At 50.6% G+C, this 23,563-nt stretch overlaps 1 protein-coding gene and 1 long non-coding RNA gene across 3 annotated transcripts in view; both read right to left on the reverse strand.

The window, feature by feature from the left end:
- Positions 1–23,563, reverse strand: part of CORO2B (coronin 2B) — a 128,161-nt gene that overhangs the window by 104,239 nt on the left and 359 nt on the right. The gene's annotated exons all lie outside the window — the stretch shown is intronic.
- LOC120604470 (uncharacterized) lies at positions 1,954–23,562 on the reverse strand. Its single transcript, XR_005653353.1, has 2 exons — positions 19,441–23,562; positions 1,954–2,677 (listed from the first exon to the last, which is right to left on the reverse strand). It is a non-coding gene; the product is annotated as an uncharacterized LOC120604470 (long non-coding RNA).

Genomic DNA, 23,563 nt, shown 5'->3' on the forward strand with positions numbered 1-23,563 from the left:
TGGATCATAGCCGGAGTCCCTGGAACGTGCATTGAGAGGAGGGAGCACCCAGGGCGATGGCCTTAACGAGAAAACTGTAAGGATGAAGAGAGGCAGCTTGGGTTTACTGAGTTATATGTGCCTGGCTCCGTGCTGAGCACTTTACATATGTAAAAAAATTTAATGCTCACAATGTTACTTGTACAACAAGGAGTTATAGTAACTACCATTATTATCCCCATTTAGAGATAAAGAAACTGAGAGTTTAAAACCTGTCCAGGACCTCACAACTAGAGGATGGGAAGGGCTAGGACTTGGGCCCTGGCAGGCTGATTCCACAGCCCGGGATCTTATTCTGAATCTGCTGGGTGCGCATGTTCTACATGAGCTTCTGAAGGAGACCAGGCGCCTTTCTCAATTCTATGAGGCAGCACTTGTCTCTCCATGTTCTGTCGACCTTGACCTTCCAACTCAGATCCAGGGTCCCGATGTGTATTAGTCTGCTAGGGCTGCCATAACAGAATGCCACAGCTTAGACGGCTTAAACAACCTCATAGTTCTGGAGGCTGAAAGTCCAAGATCGAGGTTCCAGCAGGTTGGTTTCTGAGGAGGCCTATCTTGCTGGCTTGCAGATGACCTCCCTCCCGCTGGGTGCTCACATGGCCTTTCCTCTCCATGCCATACACTCTTAGTTTCTCTTTCTCTTCTTATAAGGACATTAGTCTTATGGGATTAGGGTCCCACCCTTATATGTGGTTTAACCTTAATCACCTCTTTAAAGGCCTAGTCTCTAAATACAGTCACATTGAGGTTATGGCTTTAACATACGAATTTGGAGAAGACACGATTCAGTCCATAACACTACATCGACCTAACTCTGCTCTGAGAAATGCAGCCTCGTGACATCTGCCAGAGGACCTTGCACTGTCTCCACAGCTCATCCTCCACAAAGGCCCTTTTGTCGTCATGCTTCATATTAGCATTATCTACAAGCATGCTTTTTCTTAGTAGATTACAGGTCAACTTTCACCCATCTGTGCATACCCTCTCATTCATTCATTCAACTAATTTATTCATTTGGTCAGCCACTCAGCTATCCAGCAACTAGTTTAGGAGCCAGGTACTGTGTTAGCCCTGGGACTGAAATGGTGCACAAGATACAGCAACAATTCTACATCTTAATTTAGCCACCCTGCCTACTGCTCTCTCCCCAGCGTGCTCCCTAAGCCCAGGCCACCCGACATCTCTCACCTTCTATCCTAACAGACCTTTGACAGACCCCTAGTGGGCCAGGAAGCTCTTTAACACCTTCCTGCTCAGGGGAAACAGATGGTATTAATCTAATGGGGCAGCTGTTTCTAGGCAAGGGATTGCAAAGCTGTGTGTTCCCTTCTGAGAAATAAAATTATACATGTCCCAACAAGGAAAATTTATGTATGCTTACAAGATTTGTCTAAGCAGTCCCTGTTCGCTCAGGACGCAGACATGCTTCTGTGAAATATTTCTATTAGAAAACAGAAAGGACTCACCTCTTGGTGTTCTCCGGTTGCTTGTCTCACTGAACTTTCCTTCACTGACATGGAGAACCATGAAACACACTAACCATCCTCACCCCAGAGGGGCAATAAAAGGAGGAGAAAACCCCATAGCAGGCAAAACCATGGGACCCCCTCTAACTAGGGCTGTCAGAGCCCTGGGAACCATGGAGATGATAGCTGGATCCTATTTAACCTGGTGCATGATAGGGATAGATAAAAGTTAAAGACACACATTATAAAGGGCAGTGATAGCCCTTTTGGCTTATCTCGCTCTTAGTGGTCTGAAATTTCTATAGCAAGGTGAATTAAAACATTTAGGTAAAATGCGTGTGTGTGTCCAGGGTCAGACCCTAACTCGGGCCAAACAGTCCAAACGCTGCAATACCCTCCTTGCCTCTCACTTGTTCCCTTCCACTGCACTAAGAGTGGCCTTAAATTAAGACTGCGAATGTTATTTTTTTAATCAAAAAAATATATGCCAAAGCGATCTTTTTAAAATGTAAATCTGGTGTCACTCCCATGCATAAAACCAGTAAGCAGTTCCCTCTCCTGCCCGCAGGATCAAGTCCATGGTCCTTGTGAATTGGATGATGATGGCCCTCCTTAGCCTGGGCCTTAGCCCACCACGGCCCATCTATGCTCCAACTGCACTCGACCTCCTTCTGTTCCTCAAAGCCTTTGTTTCTCTTCTCTGGGCCTGGGCACCTGCTGCCGTTCCCTCACTTCGGTCACTTTTTCCAGCTGTTCACTTGGCTAAATCCTCTTCCTTCTTCATGTCTCCGTTTTGGGGCCACTTCCTCAGGCTGGTCTTCCAATTCCCCTAGACTGTTAGCTGCTCCTGCTCCGAGTCCCCTAGTGCTTCCCTCATCCTAGCATTCGTCACACTGTGTCTGGTCATACTCTGTGCTCCAACAACGGCCTTGACTGTGAGCTCCATGCAGGCCAGGACCTCTGACGCATTCACCACTTTATCCTCGGTGCACACAGGAGTGCTCAGGGGATGCAGGATGAATGAGGCACCTGTGACAGGCAGGTCGCTCAATCTCTCAGTGCCAGCCCTCCCCCCAGTCCTGGAGGCCAGGGGCGGTATCTCGTCCATCTCTACTTCTCCAGGGCCTGGCGTAGGGCTTGGCACACAACAGGTGCTCAAGACATGTTTTCTGCAGTAAGGGGAGGGGTTATGGAGAAGTGAGTAAAACATTCAGCTTTCTGGATAGATTTTCAATTTCCACTTCTGTCTGTCAGCCATTCACACACCCACATACCTGCACACCATCCATCCCTTTAGATGGTGACACACACACACCCCACAGGGAGTGCCATTGCCTTAAAGGCCAGATGGGAGGTGTCCTGTCTCTTTTAATTAAAAGTCAGACAGGCAGCTTCCTCCCCACTCATTCCTCTCTCTCCAAATCATTTCTAGAACTGAGACTCAGCAGGACAGCTGAGAGGGAGGTGTGGTGCATGTGGAGAGACCGCTGGGTTTGCACCTCTCCGTTTTGACCCTCCTCCCGCATTACATGGTTTTCCTGTGGGTGACCAGGCTGAGGGTCTGAAGGGCCAGGGGTCTGGGGGCTCAGCAACCAGGAGACTGAGGGCTGAGCCAAAGCTGTTCCCGGCTTTACTGTTTTCACTTCCTCAAGTCTCCTTTTCCTTTCCGTTCTATCCTCAAAGGCCCAGTTTTAGGGCATTCCCTTCTTCCTCAGGTGGGGAAGGCAAAGCACCTGCCTCTTGGCATCACTCACAGTCACAGGAGGCAGAAGGGTCTCTGAAGGCTCCTGGGAGCCACGTCAACAGAGAAGCTCTCAGGCCTGGACCCTGATGTAGAACCAAGGTCACAGAGAGGCTGCCGGCAAGGACCCATTTTTCTTTCTGATTGAGCCATGGAGGCCATATCTGGGGCTCCAGAGAGGAAGGCAGGGTGTTACCTGTGCTAGCAGGTTGTTACTTGGTGCAAAGCAAGCCTGATATGTAATCATGAAGTCCACTCCTGGGCAGAATGTGATGAAAAAGTCCCTCAGGCACAAACCCAGCACAGTGGCAGAGTGGGGCTGAGAGAGAGACATATTCCAGGAAGACTTCCTGGACAAGGTGACTTTTGAGCCAGGCCTCCAAGGAAGACTGCGACTTCCACATTTTAGAAAAATTTATAAAACAAATGGAACTTAAAACACTGGAATGTGGTGTGTGTGTGTGTGTGTGTGTGTGTGTGTGTGTGTGTGTGTGTGTGTGTGTATTTTAGATGGACTGTTGGTTTATTTGGGGAGGGAAACTCTCTAGCTAGCAATGAGGCTGTGGGATCATCTGTGAGTTATCTTTTATCCCTGCAATACCAGGAGGGATTATTGCTATACCACAGGGGTCTCTGTGGCTGCTGCACAGACTCTCCAGCCCCAAGTCTCCTCTGGAGCGGGCCTCTACCAAGCAGCAGTCCACATGGAGAGGCGAAGGGGTGGGCAGGGGACCCTGAGCCAGTCTCCAAGGACAAAGTTCATTAGGACGCATCCTCTGTTGCCATGGAGACTCCAGGCCCACAGAGCCTGTCTAATAGTCCCTGAATTCACTCAGGCCTCGAGCACAATTAGACAAGATGAATTTTTGAGCTGGAGCTTAATGAGACCCGGACATCCGGAAAGCATATGGTAACCTCCCAGGGGAGGGCAGAGTCCCTTGAGAGCACACTACTGTCACAAGGTCACCAGCCTGCTTGCTGCCTGTCTTGGGCGGGAGGTCTGGGAGGCACTGGGGACAACTTCTCTCCTTTAGAATTTTTCAAGGGCAGCATAAGCCCCTGTGTGAGCAGTGATGGGGGGATGTGAAAAAAGAAGAATAAACTCCCTATTTTGGTCCCAAGCCCTTCGGGAGCCTTCCTTCTGCACCCTCTGATGGATTTGCCAGCAAATGCATCTCACATGGCTGAAGCTGCATTGCGCACGTGGAATAGATTCTTCTATCCATGCAAAAAATACAAATATATCATTTGAAAACCTTACTGGGACATCCATGGGCCAGGCACTAGGGAACAAACCATGGGATCCATGGCATCGCGCACTCTCTCCCACGCAGGGCATGGGCCTTGCTCTGTGGCTGGGGAGACAGGGCATGTGCAGCTACAACCATCTCAACACAGCAGTGACATGAGAAGGAAGGATAGGGTATAGAGTGAGTAGAGATCAGAGAAGGCTCCATGGAGGAGGTGGCATTTTGGCTTAGCCTAGAAAGTAGGGATCAGGGGACCTCTTCTGTAGAGAGGGAGTAGAAAAGCATAAGTTGAGTTTGGGGACAGTAAGCAGACCAGTGTGGCTGGAGGGCAGGCTCTAGCAGGGGCCAAGGAGGTAAATGGTGGGAAGCCAAAGAATACTGCCACCCAGATAGGCAACGGGCTCCAGGAGCACAGGCTGGTAGATACCTGCCCCGCAGAACCGTAATCCAAGGCAGCCCCAGGCCCAGGGCAGGCTCGTAGCACAGCTGCCCCAGTTCCCATCCCCAGCAGCTTCCTTCAAGCAGTGGCACTCTTACAGAAGTGCCGGTCAGAGTTGAAACTTTCTTCTGACAAGACTTCTTCACAAAACCTGCAGTGTTCTAAATATAGATTAGTTTACAGATTAGCCCATGGGTGCCCAGCAAAGAGAGAAGGGAGAGTTAGGTCTGCTGTAGAGTGAAAAGTAGGAAGTAAGGAGTTGGGGAGAGAAGGCTGCTACAGAGGGACAACCCAGGCCTGGTGACTCTGGGGAGGAAGCTTAGCAGGCAAGGATTTGCCTCTCTAGGGCACTAAACTCCCCTTAGCTTCTCTAAGGTCCAGGTTTTGTTTGTTTGTTTGTTTTTTAAAAAGCAGGCCTATTCTCTTGAGACAATGGGATTTCTGTCTTTGGATTAATGTTTTATTCCCAGAAGGTTGCTATTAGTAAAAATCATTGACCCTGAATGATAGAGAAGCTGAAATAGCAATACTTCTTGTTTATTCTCTCTCTCTCTCTCTCTCTCTCTCATTAGGAACCCAGTTCAGTTTCCTGGAAGCCAGGACACCCCCAATTTCAGCCACTGGCTGTCACCTCTCTTCAGGGGCTGCCTGCACCAAGGGCAAGCCTGAAGCACCAAGCTTTGACCTCTGTGGGATGATTTTCTAAAACTGAAAATGCTCTAAGAGCCAAGTCTATGTAACAAGGTATATGGTCCAGGTGCAGGGGAGGGGCTGGATCTGGTATACAGGGCCACTGACCAGAGCTATCTCCTCCTCCTAGGTTCCCCACCCCTCTCAGCAGCAAGGCCAGAGTCCTTGTCATCCATTGACTTGGTCATACACTGTCTTCTTCAACCTCACAGGCACCTCCACCGACTCATCAACCTCCAAAACATCGCCCTGCATCCTGTTTCCTCTCCAGCCCTTGCTCTTTCCACTGGTTGACTTAGGCCTCTCGCCTGGACCACCACAATGGCCCCCTCACTGGTCTGCTGGCCCCAGGCTGGCCAAGAACAATGGGTCTAACTGTGCAGGCCCCAGGAGAGGGGCAGGGACAGAGCCACAGCACAGCTAGAGGCCGAGATGTTAGCCTGTGCCTCCTCTTGCCTCAGTAACTCCAGTATAGTCTCTGTGTCCACAGCTGCAAGGGCTTTTTTGTTTGTTTACTCTTTTTTTTTTTTTTGAAGGGAAGGAAATACAAATTAGGGAGAAGCTATTGGCTAAACACAAAGCTTTTAATGGACAAAACAGCCCAGCAGTTAAGGGCGAGGGCTCACAGTGCCTCAGGGATAGGACAGCACCCTGGCTGCATCTCAGTTTACTAGCTGTGTGACCTCAGGCACGTTACTTATCCCCTCTGAGCCTCAGTTTCCTCATCCACAAAATGGATATAACAGTAGCAGCCCCCTTTCTGTGCCTCATGGGCTGTTGAAAGGGTGATGAGATACATGTAAAACAGTCAGCACTGTCCCTGGAATGTGTTCAGCAACCAAATAAGCATTAATCATTAGTATTTTATTATTGGTGAATGCAAATCCTACAGCATCTCCCTCCTTGCCCCTCCAAACCCAGCCCAGCCCTCGGCAGATGTGCCCAGCAGCCAGAACTACGGCTTCCCTCTGTCACTTCTCCTTGACCCAAGAAGGCTGTGCCTCTTAATTGCTCTTTGGTTTTACTCAATTTGAAACGAGCAGGGCACCAATTCCCTGCAGGAAAAATAAATATGCTTCTGCTCAAAATACTAATGAGGTTGGACTTGAAGTGAGGCTGGCAGGGGAGGGCGGCCCCTGAGGACTTCCCTGAGCCCTGCCAGCCCTGTAGGAGGACACGGCCCAGTTTGGAGCATCCTCAAGAGGGTAGGGAGCGGTGAGGCTCTGGTTCACCCACAAGCCCAGGTCAGAGGCCAGGTGGGCTCAGAGGCCCCATGGGAGGGGTGTGGAAAGCCTGCTGTGGTGATGCCCCTGGACTCGTGGATCCAGCTCTTCTCCAGGCAGCTCCAGGACCACCCAAACCACCTGGCTGTTGTCTTCCTCTCCGTCTACTCCGTCATCAAGGCCTGTAGACTCCTCTTCCCTATGCTATTGCCTCTGCCTACTCAGACTTCCTTCAGCTCAAACTGGCCACCAGAATCTCGGCCTGCAGCCTCTCCCTACTCCTGTCATCCTCTCTGAGCAGCCACTCTCAAGCAGTCAGTCAACAAACAGAGAGCAGGAAGCAAGTGCCAGCCTGTGGGAGGCAGGAGGACTCAATATAACCCAGACCAGCTTCCCCCTCCCTTCCGACCCTCTCCCCTAACAGTCCCCAGACAAGTGCCTCATGATTGCACCTTCAATGGCAGGCAGCCTCCTCGGAGCCCGTAAGCGTACTGCTCCCTCAGCCAGAGAGATCTTCCCTGATGAGCGTGGCTCCATGCTTCCCTCATTCCACTCTGGGCACCAATGTCCCTTTTTCACAGCTGCCCACTCTAACTGTCCCATCGCTCTGCCCTTGACCCCACTGCATTTTTCTTAATAGTGCTTACCACCACCTGACATCCTAATATTTATGTATTTGTGTTCTGTCCTTTCTTCTCGCCCTCCAGGGCCAGTCCCCTGAGGGCAGGGACTTTTTCTGTATTGTTCACCGATGCTGATGTGTCCCATCGCCTAGGACAGTAGCTAGCACAGTCCGTACTTAATGAGTATTTATCGTTGCGGAATCTAATGACTCAATCACGTCTCTTTCCCATGAAGATCTCTTTACTGACTTATGGGCTACTAGCTCCAGCCTCCATCTTCACCTCCCCTCTGGCTACTCCCCAAGCCCCCACCCCACCTTGCCAGCCTCTGACCCTTCACATTCAAACCTCTCTGGACAAACTGGAAGCTCTGGAACACCCCCTAGGAGTGCTGCTGCTCTTGCCAGTATTCATGCTGCAGCCCCCTGCTCCACCCTTTTCCAAATCCTATTTACCCTGCAAAGTCAGACTCCAGCCCCGCCTCCTCTCAGAGGCCTGGTCCAGTCTCCCAGTGCTCGGGGCCTTTAGGACCTGCGTTCGGAATTGCTCTAATCACCGCATCCGTATCTGTCTGCCTCCCAGGCAGAACTCAGCTTCCTTAAATGTTGATGAGATGGGTCCCCTCTGTGTCCCCTGAGCCAGTGCAGGGGCTGGCAGGGAGCAAGATACATAGTAGATGGTAGTTTGTAGTAAGATTCAGATTGTCCTAATGTTAATAACTGTTATTAACCATTACCTCTAAAAGGCCTACCATGGGAGACAGGAACAGCAAGCCAGCCATGGAGCTGGAACCGAACCCCGGCCCCGGGAGAAGGCCTCGAAGCTTTGCACCAGGGGCTGAATTGAGGGCAGGGAGTCCCGGTTCCTTGAGTGTGGACTGTTGATGATCTGAGGCTGGCCACAAGGCTCGGAGCACAGAGCCACGGACTTTCATATCCAAAGACAACGTCAGTCCCATTGTCAGGGGGAAGTGCTGCCTTGCTCCTCAGTGTCTGAAATTCCCGAGGGATATAAACCGGACACCCAAGTCCCCTTCCTGGGAGGAAATCCTGCCAGCATTCTCAGGGACATGGACAGCAGGGCTCAGCTGAAGGAGGAAGGAGGGAAGGGGCCCCAGCGTGAGCCTGGGTCCAGGGAGCACTCCCTCTGGTCTGACCCCACAGGCCTCAGCCGAGACTGCCACGTGGGTGGCTACTCAGTCCTGCTCCCAGTCAGTCTCCAGCCTTGAACACTTCCTAGCTGGGACTCCTGCATGGTACTCTGTTTCCTACACCCCTTTATTCTCCTTCACTACCTCAGAGCTAAGCTGCTCCACAGCTCGTCTGATTCTCCAAACACTATCGAGGGGCCCACAGAACTGGATGGATACATCCTTCTTTTCAGAGTCGGAAACAAAGGCCCAGAGAGGTTAAGCAATTTGCTCAAGGTCACACAGCATGTGAGAGACAGAACACAGATTATAAACTTGGCTGAGATTTCAGTTGTTATTATTTAGAGTCACCAGGAAAGCATGTGCTAAAAGGCTTTCCTGGGACTGGTGGCAGGAGGTTGAGAGGGCTTTCTGTCCCCTCCAGAGATTCCATCCCTCTTCCTTCTGCAAGTACACAGGCTCTGTCTGGCTTTAAATTCAAAGAGATTCCATTTCTGCTCACTGGCTCTCAGACACGGGAAGCAGCCCATTCCCTGTGGCTTCTTCCCTGGAGGATGCGTTCAATAAACAGAGATCTTTTCTCGTCTTCCTGCATAAATATTTTAGGAGACTAAGAAATAAACAGATCTTTGTTTGATCTGCTGCTGGCTACTCAGAAATGGGGGCTGCTGTGTCCCAGGCAAGACCCTCACGCCCTCTCCAGGCACTGAAGAGTCCACCAAAGCCATGAGACATATAAGACGGCAGAGACAGCCACCTTCCTGCAGGGGCTGCTCACCTGGGCTGGGAAGCCTGGTGGGAGCTAGAGAGCAGAACCCAGTTTTTACCAGAAGCACGCCTCTACCACCACCACTACTTGCCGTTCCTAGAAATGGGAGAACATGATCTACTCAGTGTCTGTTGTTCTTAGGGACGCTTCAATCGCAGCTGCCCAAGACCGTCCTGCAGGGGACATGGGTTCCTGCACAGGCAGGCACCGCCTACGGGGAAGAGGGTGTAGAGCTTCCAGGAACAGGTGGGTCACAGTTCTGGCTGGAAACCTGGGTGACTTAGCAGGCTGGTCCTCCTTAAGTTTTCCTCAAACACTCCTTTTATTTATTCATTCAAATGTTTGTTCATGGAGCACATTATTCTTGGACCCAGAATATTCAGCAGCTCTCCACTACCGACAGCATTCTGACTTCTCAGATGGTCATTTCCTGTGCTTCCCGCTCTTGCCCCATCCTGGCTTCCCAACCACATCTCTCTGCTCAAGTGACACTCACACCCCAGTTAGCCTGGCTCTTCTCTTTCCCCCCGAATGAGTCCCTCCCTTTCCTAAATGCTATTCTGCTTTTGTCTTTTCTTCTCTCCTATTCTTTTCTCTCACCCTTCTCAGGATGGCGCATGTGCCACCTCCTCCATGAAGCCTTCCTTAACCATCCCACCCCACAACGATCCCCCTCTCCTCCCTGAGCTCCTTCACGGATCACTGCCACCGGGAACTGCTCCTGTGACACTCTCACGTGCGAGGTCTTATCGTTCCAACTCAGTTACAAGTGTCTAGAGAGCCAGTCTCCAGCTTCTATTTCAGCCAAGTGTGTGAGGATAAGAGCTGCACCTGGAAAGAAACTCAGCTTTGAAGAAATCCTGAGGCCCAGACCTCATCTCCCAGAGATTCCGATTCTATTGTTTCAGGGAAGGAGGTCAGGGAGGACCAACTACATAATTTATAGGGCCCCTTGATCAACAATGATAAAGAATTTCAGGAGAGTGTCAGAACATTAAACCAATCATTGTAGGGGTCGCACACCCATGAAGCTGGCCCTGGGGACAAGCATTTGAACAATCCCAGGTGATTTGCAGCCAGTATTGAGAATCACTACTAATAGCAACAGAGAGCCACTGAAGATTCTGCATCTCTGAGCTCCCACAACAGTTCACACATCTACGTTTCCTTCACCTCCGTGTGCTTGGGCTGCCTGGGGCACAAATATTGGTAGACTGAATAAATATATGAGTAGATGGAGAGACATGAATCTTGAAGCAGAAAGTTAAGAAGGACTTTTTGTCCAATTAAAAAAAAATCAAATATAAATATATTAAATATTAATATTTTATTATTAATAAATATAATAAAATAAAATATTAACATTCAGATATTAAAATATGTCTGACAAGACTACAGGTGCACAAACCTTAAGTGTTCAGCTTGACAAATTTTCACACATGCACACATTCACCTAACCACTGTCACTCTAGAAGGGTCTTTTGTGCCGTATCCAGTTAATACTACACCCTACCCCTGACTCAGGTCACCACTGAAAACTGGATAGAATTTTCATCAAAAAGTTTCTATGGCTGAAGGAGGCAGAATCAGCACAGGTGGAATGTATTAAAGAGACGTGGACAAGGCTGACTCATCAAATCTTTTATGTGTGCAAAGGGCTGATGTTTACAACAAATGAGAGGTTCACACGGGCTGAATGACTTGCTCAAAGTCACTGGGCAAGCTGGGGGCAGAGCCGGGATTCAAACTCTCATCCTCGACTTCCAAATTTTGTGAACTTTTCACAACCCTTAGCAGTCTGGGTGAATGTGTGCATGTGCATGTGTGTGTCGCGGTGTGTGCATGTGCGTGCATGTGTGTGTGTGTGTGTGTGTGTGTTGTGTGTGTGCAGATACGCTCAGAAGGAGACTCTGGCTGCAGGTTCTGGAGAAGCTGGGGGAGGGAGGAGGGTGGGCCTGGTCCTGAAGCTGGGCAGCAACAGGAATAAGCTCTGGGTATAAACACGTCCATAAGCTCACTCCCACACCCGGCCTTGAACCAAGTGATATTATTGTAAGATAGTTAGGGAAACTGAGACCCAACTAGAGGGGGAAGGAGCCAACCCAAGATCACATACCCACACAATGTCAGAGTCGGGGTCTAGGCAGGAGCCTCCAGAGTTCCACCGCGGTGGCCTCACCATGCCACAACCAAGTCTCCTTAGCAGGAGACCTCTGGCCCTCTGCCCGCTCCTTCCATCTTCTCAACCCCGACACTCAAATTCTCTGACAGTCCCAGGCGGATAGGAAAGGCCAGTGCCATGGAGTGTTCCCAGCCAGGGCCATCTCCTCAATAGAGAGGGGCACGCGCAGTGCCTACTCCCAGGCACAGGGAGATGCCCTCAGGAAATCTGGGCTGGGGCCGGAACTGAACTCCTACCTCATGCACACAGGCTTTGTGAATGGCCAATCACCTCTCTGGCTCTAGGGCAACATGGGCTGGGGCTGACCACTGAAAGTACAAGTAGGACAATGTCGGCGCTCTGTTTAAAATCCCTCTAGGCTCCCTGAGCACCACAGAACGAAGCTCAAGCTCCCCTGGCTCCTACCTGCCTGTTTAACTATGTGCTATCCTACCCTTTCCACCCAGCAGCATCAAACTCTCGTCTCTCCTAGAATAAGCCACACCGTGTCCTCTTCTATGCCTTTGTTCACACCACCCCCTCTACCTGGAATGTCTTACCCTGCTCTTCACCCGCCTCTGCCTACTGATCCTTGAAGACTGAGCTAAGATCTCTGCCTCCAGAAACCTTCCCTGACTTCCCCCACCCGGTCCCCCAGGGCTTCAGAGTTCTGTGCACACACCCCTGCCACTGCCCTCCCATACCCCTGCTTGCCAGCTCCCTTCCCCCACATCCCTGCAGCCGTGTGTCCTTCTGAGTGGTCTGTCTTTCCCACTAGACTGGGATCCCCTTAAGGAGGGGATGGCTTGGGTTCATTCCTGCATTCTTTGTGCCACGTGATTTGGGCCTGGCACACAAGTGCTTAGCAAATGATTTTTGAATGAATCTGAGAGACTTGTTTTATTTGACTAGCGGTGAGGGGTGGGGAGAGTAGTTAATGGTCAGGAGAGCAAGGCAGCCAGAGTGAGGAAGTAAACAAAATACTGGGCATCCTCTCCACTCCCATTCCCCTGGCAAAACTGGCTCGTAACCGCTGTCTCCTCTGGCCTCACTTTTCTCCTCAGGAATCTCTCCTGACTCTCATTACTTAGGGTCCTACTATCAGTGGGCTGGGCTTTGTCAATGACAACCACTTACGGCATTACTTCTCCCAACGGAATTTACATTTTAATAACATCTAAAAGGCCCAAAGAACCTAAATTCTATAGTAGTGTGCTCTGGGCAGGGTGACTGGGAGGGCATTCTTGAACAAGTAAGCGCACAGCACCGTCACTCATCCACTGCCAGGCCAGGGGCCCGCTAAGTGTCCACAAAGCAGTGCAATCAGACATACCAGGGTCAGGTCCCAGGTCACCCTTTCCCGCGGTGTGGGCCGGGGCGAGTGCCACCCTCTCGGAGGCTCAGTTTCCCCCTCTGTTAAGTGGGGGCACCAGCAGAGCTGTGGGGTTAGATGAGATCGTGCTCATTGTGCAACTCAGGAGAACGAGCTGCATCATTCCTGCTGCTTTTCCGAAGCGGAGGCCACAGAGCTTGTGGCTCCCACGGCCAGCTCCAGCACTGGTTCTCCAGGGGCCCAGGGAGGGCAGCTTTGTTTGTGGCTCCTGAGGCCCCCCTTCCTTCCCTCCGCCCACTCTCCCTCCCTCCCTCTGAGCCAGGGAAAACTTTGCCTGGAGAATTCTCAAGCCGTGATAAGGTCTGGCCAGTGGAAAGCTCTTAGCAACCCAGGCTCCCAACCCAGAGGCCTTTCTAATGGTTTCACATAAACAAAGGAGGGAAGGATTGCCTGCAGCCCAGGGTGCCAGGAGGGCTGGCCTTCTAGGAGGGACAGTGGGGTTCACAAGCCACCTTGGAGGACAGGGTGGTGGCCTGGCACGTAGGACAGGCGACCGCCAAATCTCAGCAATCACAGCTCCCTGGCCGAGCAGAAAGAACCTCGGAAGTTGCCCCTCCTGCCTCTGCCAGGGCCACGTCCAGGCCCCAGGGCAGAAAAACCCACTGAACTGAAACTCACCTGACCTGAGCCCGCTATTAACCTGAGGGAGCCCCAGGTTCTGCTCGGCCACTTTGCCCTCTTAGGTAGACCTTTTGGGGCCTTGGTTTTCTCCCCTGCAAAATGGGGGATCTCGTTACATCTCTTTAGAGTCCCTTCCAGCTTTAGCAGCCCACGGAGCTACAGGAGAAAGGATGGAGCCCAAGCAGCAACATCAGAGAATAGGTGAGGCCTGCTGAAAATCCTGCCTGATCTTGTATCCTGACACCAAAGTCTGGACCACTCTTGACAAGTGCTGTGAAAGGTACTAAAAAGGACCAGACACAACCCCTGGTCTCATCAAACAGTCAGCAAACAATATAACACGTCAGGCCTTTATCTGCAGCTGGTATAGTAGAGACTGGGTGCTACGGGAGCTCTGAGGCAGAGAAATTTCCACACTCTGAAAAGGCCAGTTTAACTGGACAACTGAGGCCCTAAAATAGCTTCAATCCATAACAACTTGAGTTTGTTCTCAGATATTAAAATGCCTATGGCAGGAAGGCAGATCCAGGGCCTTTAGAGGACAGATTTGTGGTAACAAAGTTATCAGATGGACCCTCAGGTACACAGAAATTCCCTTTCCCAGAATTCCAAATTTCCCGGAATCCCAAATTTCCCCTACATTCCTGCAAACCGACCTTTCACCTGGAGGTCATCAGGGCAGGCATAAAACAGAATTTTCTTCATGAAGTTGAACAAAAAAACTCACTAATTAAATCTTTTTGTCCCCTTCCACCGACATCCTTCTTTCCATCAGTCATTCTATGTCCTGGAAATTCCCCCAATCCCAGATCACAAAGCTGTTAGTTTTGAAATCACACTGGAGATGTTTAAATAGTTTGTTGCAAATGCCTTAAGCTAGCAGAGAATATTCCTTTCTGTAAACCCAAAGGAAAAGTAGATCTGAGCCTTTGGGGTGTCAGAATGTGTCTGGAGCAAAGGTCAAGGTCATTTGTTAATCAGGTCCTGCCCAGAGACCTGGACAAGACTGTGTGCCCTGGGACTGATCTTCTCCCACCTTCCACAGGGAGCCAGGAAGATACAGATCAAGGTTTCGATGCTTTATTTGGCTCACTTTTCAAATGAAAGCAGGACACCCAATTTTTATAGCCAGATTATTTGTCCCAGGCATATTAAAATAACCAAAATAGAACAGGAAGAGAGAAAAGCAACTTTTCATCCTCACCAAACTAGCCTGACAGTAAGAACACGTAGAGGCTATTTAGAAGACATGAACTTGTCTCTTCTACCAACAGAGTATGAATCAATTCGGAAGTCAGGACCACAGCAGAGGAGAAGTGGGTAAGCTGCTGGATGGAACTGCCTAATGCTGAAGGCTGTGAAACGCTTGTAGCGGTGGGGGAGGGAGGGCCTGCAAATTCAACATTAAAATAAACCATCTCTTTTCCATGACATTTTCAAAAGACCTTACTTACATATTTCCATATTACTTACATGTTACAGCACCCTAGTGAGGTTGAGTACTAACTCTCTTTTCACAGGTGAGAAAACAGAGAATGAGAGATGCTGAGGGACTAGCCCAAGGTCACACAGTAAGGAGCAGAGGCAAGAGCCTCCCAACCCCCAGCCCTGGCCACATGTTTCGGGGTCATTCCAGCTTGACAGAGTGGCAAGACAGAAGGCCTGGGAGGCAGGCTCGGTTTTTTACCAGCTTTGCGAATCTCAGTAACTGTTACCTCCCTTCTCTCTCTAGGCCACTATTTCTGCAGCTATAGAAAGGGGAACAATGATAGCACAGACCTCAAAGGTTGTCATATAGATTAAATGAGTAAATATCTATGAAACAATTTTTATGTGGCTGCCATAAACTAAGCATTCTAGAAGGGTTAACTGCTTCTGTTGTTATTGTTTATTTCAATGTCAGTTCCTTAAAAGCAGGACCTAACACCTGGTGAAAGGCTGAGAACTGCCTACTTATAAATTAGTATTTATTAAACAAACTAAATTAAGATCAGGAGTCATTCTCATGTTCCTCGAAAGTGTGGAATGCCATGGAGGCAGAGGGCTGGACCTGATGACCTTAGCTGGCTCTGGCATTAAACACTGGGCATGGGGGCTTCTTCTCAGGGATGAGCGTGAGCATTCACCCAGTGTGAGCTTCCCTACAACCCCATCTTTGGGCAGCCAGACCCTCCCAGGGTGTCACCAACTGTCTCACACAGAGATCAGTAAGTTTAAGCCTGTGGCATGAACTCTATATAAAATGTCCACCTTTTCTGAGTTCAGGCAGGGCAGAAACCAAAATGCAGACACTTAATGGACTTTCAATTCTTAAAGTTTTATATATATACATACCTATAGTTTTACTTTAAAGACCAAGGCCCAATCCATCCAGATCATCAGAAAGATTCAAAGAATAAAAATGGTCATAATTGAGCCCAGTAAAAGTAAAACGTGGAAATTTTCCTGCCAGAGCAAAATTTCCTTTCGGAAAAGTAAAGGACCCCTCCCCGGAGCCTCCTTCCAGCCAGGAGGCGCCCTGCCCTGCCCTGTACAGCCAGGGAGACTCTGTGACGGGTGGCAGAGGGCTGGACAACTGAATGTGGCACTTCCACACCCCTCTTGCCCAGGTTGGTTTCAGTGGCCATGTGACCAGCCATCCACCCTGGGATCATCATATCACAGGGAAGAGGAAGGAGAGTACCAGAGTCAGGAGGCTGGGGTCCAGACCAGCCTCTATTCTGCCTCGCTGGATGACCTTTTGCAGCTTACTTGGCCTCTCTGTGCCTGTTTCCTCCTACAGAGTGAGGACAGCAATAATAACCTGCACCATGAAGCCATTCCGAGGATTGAATGAGCTCCTACACGAACCAAGCCATCACCATGTAGGCATGCAGGAAGCAATCCCGGTGTGTTGTTTTCGACTCCAAACATTTGCCCATGCATTTCCCTCTGCCTATTATCCTCTCCTCAGCTCCCTCCTTCCACCTGCTACCTCCTACTCACCCATGATTCAACTTAAAAGTCGCTTCCTGACCTCCTCGACTAGGTCAGGCCCCTGCTATTATTCCCCGAGTTCCCTGTGCTTCTCATTTCATCACCCCCAGCACACTCGTTGTCAGCATTTCTTTAATTTTCTGTCTTCCTGATGTTAATAGCTGACACTAACTGCCAGGCATGTGGTAAGTGCTTCGCGTGGATCAGCTCATTTAATCTTTATAATAATTCTTTTAAGCACTACTATTATTAATCCCAATTAATGAATAGGGAAACAGATGTTCAGAAAGGTTAGGCAACTTGCCCGAGAATACATAGCAAGTAAATGATCCAGTGCCATCTGTCTGACTCTAAAGCTGGCATTCTTGAGTTGGCACCCCCTGGAAATCAAGGGCCATCTCGAGAAAAGGCCACTTCTGGTAAGGGCTGCAGGCTTGGACCACAGACCTGTGTTTCTTACACAAAGCTAGCTTCATGGAAATAGGGAAGGTTCTCAGTCACACCTGTTCTGGCCCTGGGCTGGCCTGCCCTGCCTAAGCAGCCTTATCTGGTGTCGGATGCCATGTGTAGGGTGCCCTCTTCACCCAGCACCCTTCCCCAAATTATTTATATGATTCCCAGCTCCAGCAAAGGTTATAGGGAAGTCTATGCAGGACACATCCACAGGTGTCACCTTCAAGGCAAGCAGCATTTGTCAAGCACACCTCAGTGCCAGGACCACAGACACACAGACAGGGGCCCTCCGCCTTGGGAGAGGTGGGGAGCGGAACAGAGTGGAACGCCAGCACAAGAGGCCTGGAAGCTAGATGTCTGTGTGCTGTGGAGTCACACAGCCCAGGCACAGACGCCCCGCGCCCTCATCCGCTAAACCTGACGCCTTGAGCAACTCACCTACTCTCACTGAGCCTTAATTTCCTCCTCTGGAAAATGGGATCATCAATGACAGAACAGACCTCATGGTTGTACAGAGTAAATGGGATCATGCATGCTCAATGCCTGCTTCATAACTTATTCTCATGATGATGGTGATTAATCTTCACAGGATGTGGACGATTATGTGATCGGATTGAGAAGGTTCTGGCTCAAAGTCAGAAGATCTGGATATGCATCCCCGCTCTGACCCACATTGGCTCTGTGACCAGGGTGTGGCCATCTTTCCACTCAGAGACTGCGTGTATTCATCTGTAAATAGGGAGAACTCCCACTACGGGACCATGGAAGGGATTCAGTGCAGTCACCCATGTTTGTAGTCTGTAAACAGGACAGTCCCGAGCAAACCTGGGCACCTCCCATCACTGTGTTAATTAATTGGAAGGAGGGTGCCAGCCAGAAACCAATTATGAAGTCCCTCCAGGGGCATCTGTGGGGAGCGAGGGAGAGAGGGTGAGGAAGGGCGAGTGGCAGCTCCTCCCCTACTTCCTCCCTCCCCACACTTGTGCCTCCTTCGCAGCTGGTCCCACACTCCAGGCCCACAAAGGAGACGCTCATTCTAAACAGCTTCTTTTCATGTGGAAGCCACTGGATTTGCATCTGTCCTTCCCTGGCAGGGCCTGCTCCATGCCAGCTGCTCCAACTCCCCCGGCTGCAGGCTGCTCTGAGCTGGGCCTGAGCCTTTGGGTATCCACATGTAGGGAAAGGAAGGCAACCGGAACAAGCTGGTCAAGAGAAGAAGGAAGGAGAGGGGGCTGGGCACAGAGGGAATTTGCACATTCTCTCATCTCCTGGACACCAGACAAATTCTGTGGCCAGTATATCCAAATCAGAATCTGGGCTGCCCCGGTGCCAGGAGTCGGCGGCGGCTGAGGCCATGTCTGCTCCAGGCTAGCCAACCTGGGAGAGAAGTGGAAAAACTCACTCCATCACTGAGCTGCCAGGGCCTGATGCTGCCAGGCCGTTGGTCCAGGCAGTGTCCACACTCCCAAACTGGCCGAGCTCAAGTCTATGCTGACTCTATATAGGGCTGGCCAACTGTGGGGCGATTCTGGGGCCCTGGGGAACCTCACAATCCTTCTCAGATGCCTCTTATTGCTGTCATAGGTGCCAAGGTAGCGATGCCCCTGGGCAAGAGAACACAGGGCCTCTGGGTACCCTCAAGTAACTCACCAGAGCTCTTCTGGAGAGAGAATTTCGTCGCCTAGAGGGCGAGACAGTAAGGCAGGAAAAGAGCCTGCATTTATTGAGCACTTAGAGTATGCAGGCAAGACAGACCTTTCATGGCTTGTGTCCCCTGGATCTGGGACTCCTAACTCAAGACTTTGGCACAATTCTTTCTACATCCATCTCCTCAAAGGTACTGGACAACAGGAGTAGTGGTTTATGCATTCTGTCACCCTAATGTCTAACACAGAGTCTGGCCCAAAGTAGGAACTCTGAGGGTGCTGGCTGAGCGAATGAGTGAATGTTAGCCTCATCCCTTCTGCATGAGAATGCTAGTTACCTGGAAGAAGTGAGAGCAAGGAGGAGGTATAATGAGTGTGGGGAGCAGAAAAGGCAGAACCCCCATCCCGCCCCTACATGTCCAGGAGCTGGATGTGCGCCTTTTAACTGAGGCTCAGTGACATGCTGGCTCTCACATCTCTTCTCCCCGAAAGAGCTGGGCAGGAAAGAGGTGCTGGGAAGTGGGATGTCTTGTGGGGGTGGGGTGCGGGGTGGGGCAGGGAAGGTTCCAGGCATCTTCTGCATAGGCTACATTCTGGATCAGGGAGTTGGAAGCAGAGGGCCCTTGCGCTCCCCTCCTTCCCATCCTGACCTGGGTATAGCAAGGGCTCCCATACACCTTGAACCCCAGCGCTTTGTCTCTGAGGGAAGGGGCTGTCCAACAGAGAGAAAGCCAGACACCAGTAGTCCAGGTTGGGCCAGTACAGTAGGGTTATTGGAGTGGGGCCAAAACACCTACCCCTGTTTGTGTTGCCTGAAGACCCCCTCACAGGGCAGGCAGGTAGAAAGAGCACTGACCAGCAGTCAGGAAAACCCGGTTTCCAGCACCATCACCCTCAAACTTGCTGAGTGACTTTAGGCAGGTGATGATTCTGCTCCCTGGGCCTTAGCTCCCTCATCTGTCAAGGGAGAAGAATGGATGATATGACCACTGAAATATTCTGTTCTCCTATGAGCCACTCTATGGGGCCCGGGAGACACACAATCTTTGTCAGATAATTAACTGCTATTAGTTACCTGGGAGAGCAACATCGTCTTTGGTTCTAACACATTCAGCAGGGGCCAGAGGCTCCAGCAGTGAGCTGAGCTCTGCCAGACAGGGGCGGGAGAGAGAAGGCTGACCTGCAGAAAGAGCCTTAAGGCATGGCTGACATGCTGCTTGTGGAATTGACTGCTCAGAGTGGGTGCTGGCATCCAGAGTCTCCTCTTTGCCTACATTCCTTCTCCTGAGTCCTCCTGAGGTGTAGCAGGCATTTCTGCTGCTCGGGGTACTTTGTTCCCGGACAGCAGGCCTGCTAAACTAGCCTTGTAAACTTGGAAAGCACTGAGCTCACTGGCATCTAACCTCAAGAGGCATACATGGGGATAAAGAAGCCTAGTCACTGCAAGCCACCATCTCTTTCTTACCTAGAAGCCCCATCTCTGGTCACATCACGGACAAAACCCAATAAAGTACACCAAAGGACATCTGAGTAGCCAAAAGGAGTTCTCGAAGACCTACATTACAGCTTGCAGGCTTTTCTTATAACCCATTGACCTTGTATTCTGCATACAACGCTAAGGTATTTTGTTCTATTTTTGTGGATGATGGCAGTTTAGAAACAAATATTTAGAACTGGAGACGAGCATATGACTGAAATGGAATAGAGATAGAAAAATTATAAAAAGCAGGCACAAGAACTCAAAGAATTAAATCATCTGGAGTAAAATCATCTTATTACCAGGAAAGCAGCCTTACTCTCCTGCACCTGACTTGCCCCGTGGAGGGATACGGGACGAAAATTGGGAAGAGATGGCGCCTTGACCTCTTGCGAATGCTCAAAGTCTGGGAAGCAGCATCTGGTCCTTCCTTCTACTCTCTTTTCTTTTTCTTCCTTTCTTCTCCTCCTCATTGCATAAAGGAACTAAGGTAGCTTATTAAAACACACACAGTGAAACAGAGTTTAAAATGTCATAACCAGAAACAAGGCCATCAGTCAGGAAGGTCACAATCCAGTGATCTGCATAGCTCTGAATCAGTAGCACTAGTCGCTAGTTGGGGCAGGAGTCCCTCCAGGAATCGGCCCTCTCTCCAGGCCTTATATGCAGTTTCACCAGCCGTGCCCTACAATGAAGGGGACTAGGGGTATATACGAGAGGGAAGGCAGTAAAGGGAAAAGGAAATGCAACTTGCCACCTGGTTTCCTCTCCTTCACTTTCCAGGCTCTCTGGGCTCACTAGATCATCTCTTGCAATCCATACCTAACCCTGGCCTGAGGACTCTGCCCTCCAGGGGCCTTTCACAAGACCTAGGGCATGGGTCTGAGGGCAGGAAGATGAGGCTCATCGGAAAGGGGTGACCCTGTGTCTGGAGGCAGAGCAGTTAAAGGCTGTGGTCTCACTCTCTAAGCTATTCCCTCCCCTGCCTACTGCCCCCCGTTTTTAAGCAGCGATATCACCTCCCAGATGCCCTTTAGGGTTCTTCTTCATCTCTGTCTTGTAACCAGACCACATCCCAGAGAACAAAGGGCCACCCAATCTCCGTGAGATCTGAGAGATCTGACTTCCCTGCTGAAGCTGAAGATGTCGCAAGGCCCAGCAGAAATAATCCTAGACATCATTGAAACTAATTCTTGCATTTCACAGATGGGAAAACAGAAACCTAGAGATGAAAGCGACTGGCCCAAGGTTACACAGCCTGTTAGTGGCTGATCTAAGACTAGAGGCCAGGCCTTTAGACTCCCAGAGCACTGTGGTTTCTTCTAGAACTTGTGAAGGCGCCTCTTCCAGCAGGCATTGGGGCAGCGGGACTGCACCCAGACCCCTCTCCTGTATCCCTCCTGCTCCTGCATAGGAACCTTCCCATAGGAACTCTGCTAGTCTGTAAAGAGCTGGCAAAGGGAGAGAAGATAGGGTTAAGATGGGGATTTTACTTAATCCTCTCAGCTGGCTTAAACTGATGCCACGTTGGTTAGAGGAGGAGAGAAACACAGGGGGGGTTTGGGGGTGGATGGGGGAGGGGGAGCATTAGTGAATAATCACCAAATACCAAAAGGCCAGGCCTGCAAGTGGGTTTAACAGACAAGGGCCCACCGTTATGGACTCCCCACCCCAGGGCCCAGGCCTCCAAGTAGTGCCCCTCTACCATGGAAATAACGCAATCTCCAGGGTACTCGACAGTGCACAGCAATGGAAAGGTCACAGGCCATAGATTACAACAGATCTGAGGGCAGACCCCAGCTCTGCTACTTACTTACTGGCTGTGTGACCTGGGCAAATCATTACACCTCTCTGAGCTTCAGTCTCTTCCTCTGTTAAGGAGGACTAAACACACCTTTTTTTTTTTTTGTAGGTCTCCTGAGAAGGAAGACAGCTGAACTCACGTATATAAAGAGACACAGGGGAGGCACTAAGTCAGATCTCAGTGCTATTATTACAAATCTCACATCCTTTATCTCTCATCCAGGCCTACTCATTACTCTTCTTCCCCAACATCTTTGACATTAATAACCTTAATGATAATAACCCTTTCCAGCCGGATAGCATTTGTATCATTTCAAAAACACTAAGCATCCTAAGCTTGTGGGTCACAGCAGCCAGTAGTAGCCAGAGCTGAGATAGTTCCTCGGGCCCCAAGTTCATCCTCCCACAATGTTTCCAAGTCCCAATTTTGGAATTGAGCCCAAAGACCCTGAATGACTATGCTGCTTGTGGCAGATATTAAGGAGGCACGGGCAGTCCCCTGGTTTATCAAAAGGACCCAGAACCACCCTTCCCGATGCCTCCATAGCTGACCCTCCATCTAGTCCACTGCTCTGACCACAAGCAAGCTGCTTTCTCACTTTGGCCTCCAACTCTCCAATTCTGAAAGCCAGCTGAGCAGCTAGTGGAGTCTGGCCTTGGGTACATGGATCACTAAACTCAAGGCCAAGGCCAGGCTGTGAGCTCCTTACTCTGACAGAGTTCTCTCAAAATGTGGGTTCACGCCCTTGATCTCATTGGTTTTTCAACTGCCCAGCATGCCCCTCAGGATCCATATTACCATCCTCACATTCCACAAGAGGAAACTGAGCCCAAAGCAGAAGGACCCAGCCAAGGTCATTCATGGGCTTAGGGTAGAGCTGGGGAGTGAACTCAGGTCTCCCTGGTCTCCTAATGCTGGGCACCTTCCAGAACTCTGTCTGCTTTTCTCTTAACTCTTTCCTCCCTCAACAGGTAAGCCCAGAAGTCTCTCCAGTAAACCTGAGCTCCAATGGCAAAGTCCCAGAACTCTCCTCTAAAATGGGGGCTGCCAGAATGCCTATTTTAGCCTCCCCTGTGGCATACCCACCCCATATCTTCAAGCCGGTCACCTCAGAATCTTTCCTATCCTCAGTAGCAACTCCTGGGATTGGGGAGCATCTTCTCCACTGACTGGCGTTGTCGTGGGGCCAGAGTCCCTGAGATGGGCAGCAGAGGCCAGCAGGTGTGGTAGGCTTTCCCCTCTGCTGGCCTCCTCAGGGCAGCAAGCCCATTCCTGCACCACTGTCCAGTACGAGTCCCTGCCAGCGACGCTCCCCGCAGCGCGCTCTAATGGGGGACACCAAAGAGCTGCCCAACACTGCTCTCCAGGGGTTAAAAATGCAGCATCCTAAACAAGGGTTAAAAATGCAGTCCCGGGGTTGGGCCGGTGCAGAGGGATGTTGTCCAAACCACAGTGGCTGCCAAAGCGGCATCCTCCCCCTTCCCTCTGCAGTCCTTGGGGGCCGGAGCGAGTCGAGCGACTGGGGGAGCAAAGGAAGCGCAAGCTGCACGTTCCCAGCACCAGTGCCCCCTCCCACACTCCCACCTCCGCGGCCCCCCCGCAGCTGAGGCCCGGGGCTGCAAGCGTCGGTGGGTCCCGA

Source organism: Pteropus medius, unplaced genomic scaffold (assembly GCF_902729225.1).
Source record: "Pteropus medius unplaced genomic scaffold, Ma_sr-lr_union100, whole genome shotgun sequence".
NCBI classification, from domain to species: domain Eukaryota; kingdom Metazoa; phylum Chordata; class Mammalia; order Chiroptera; family Pteropodidae; genus Pteropus; species Pteropus medius.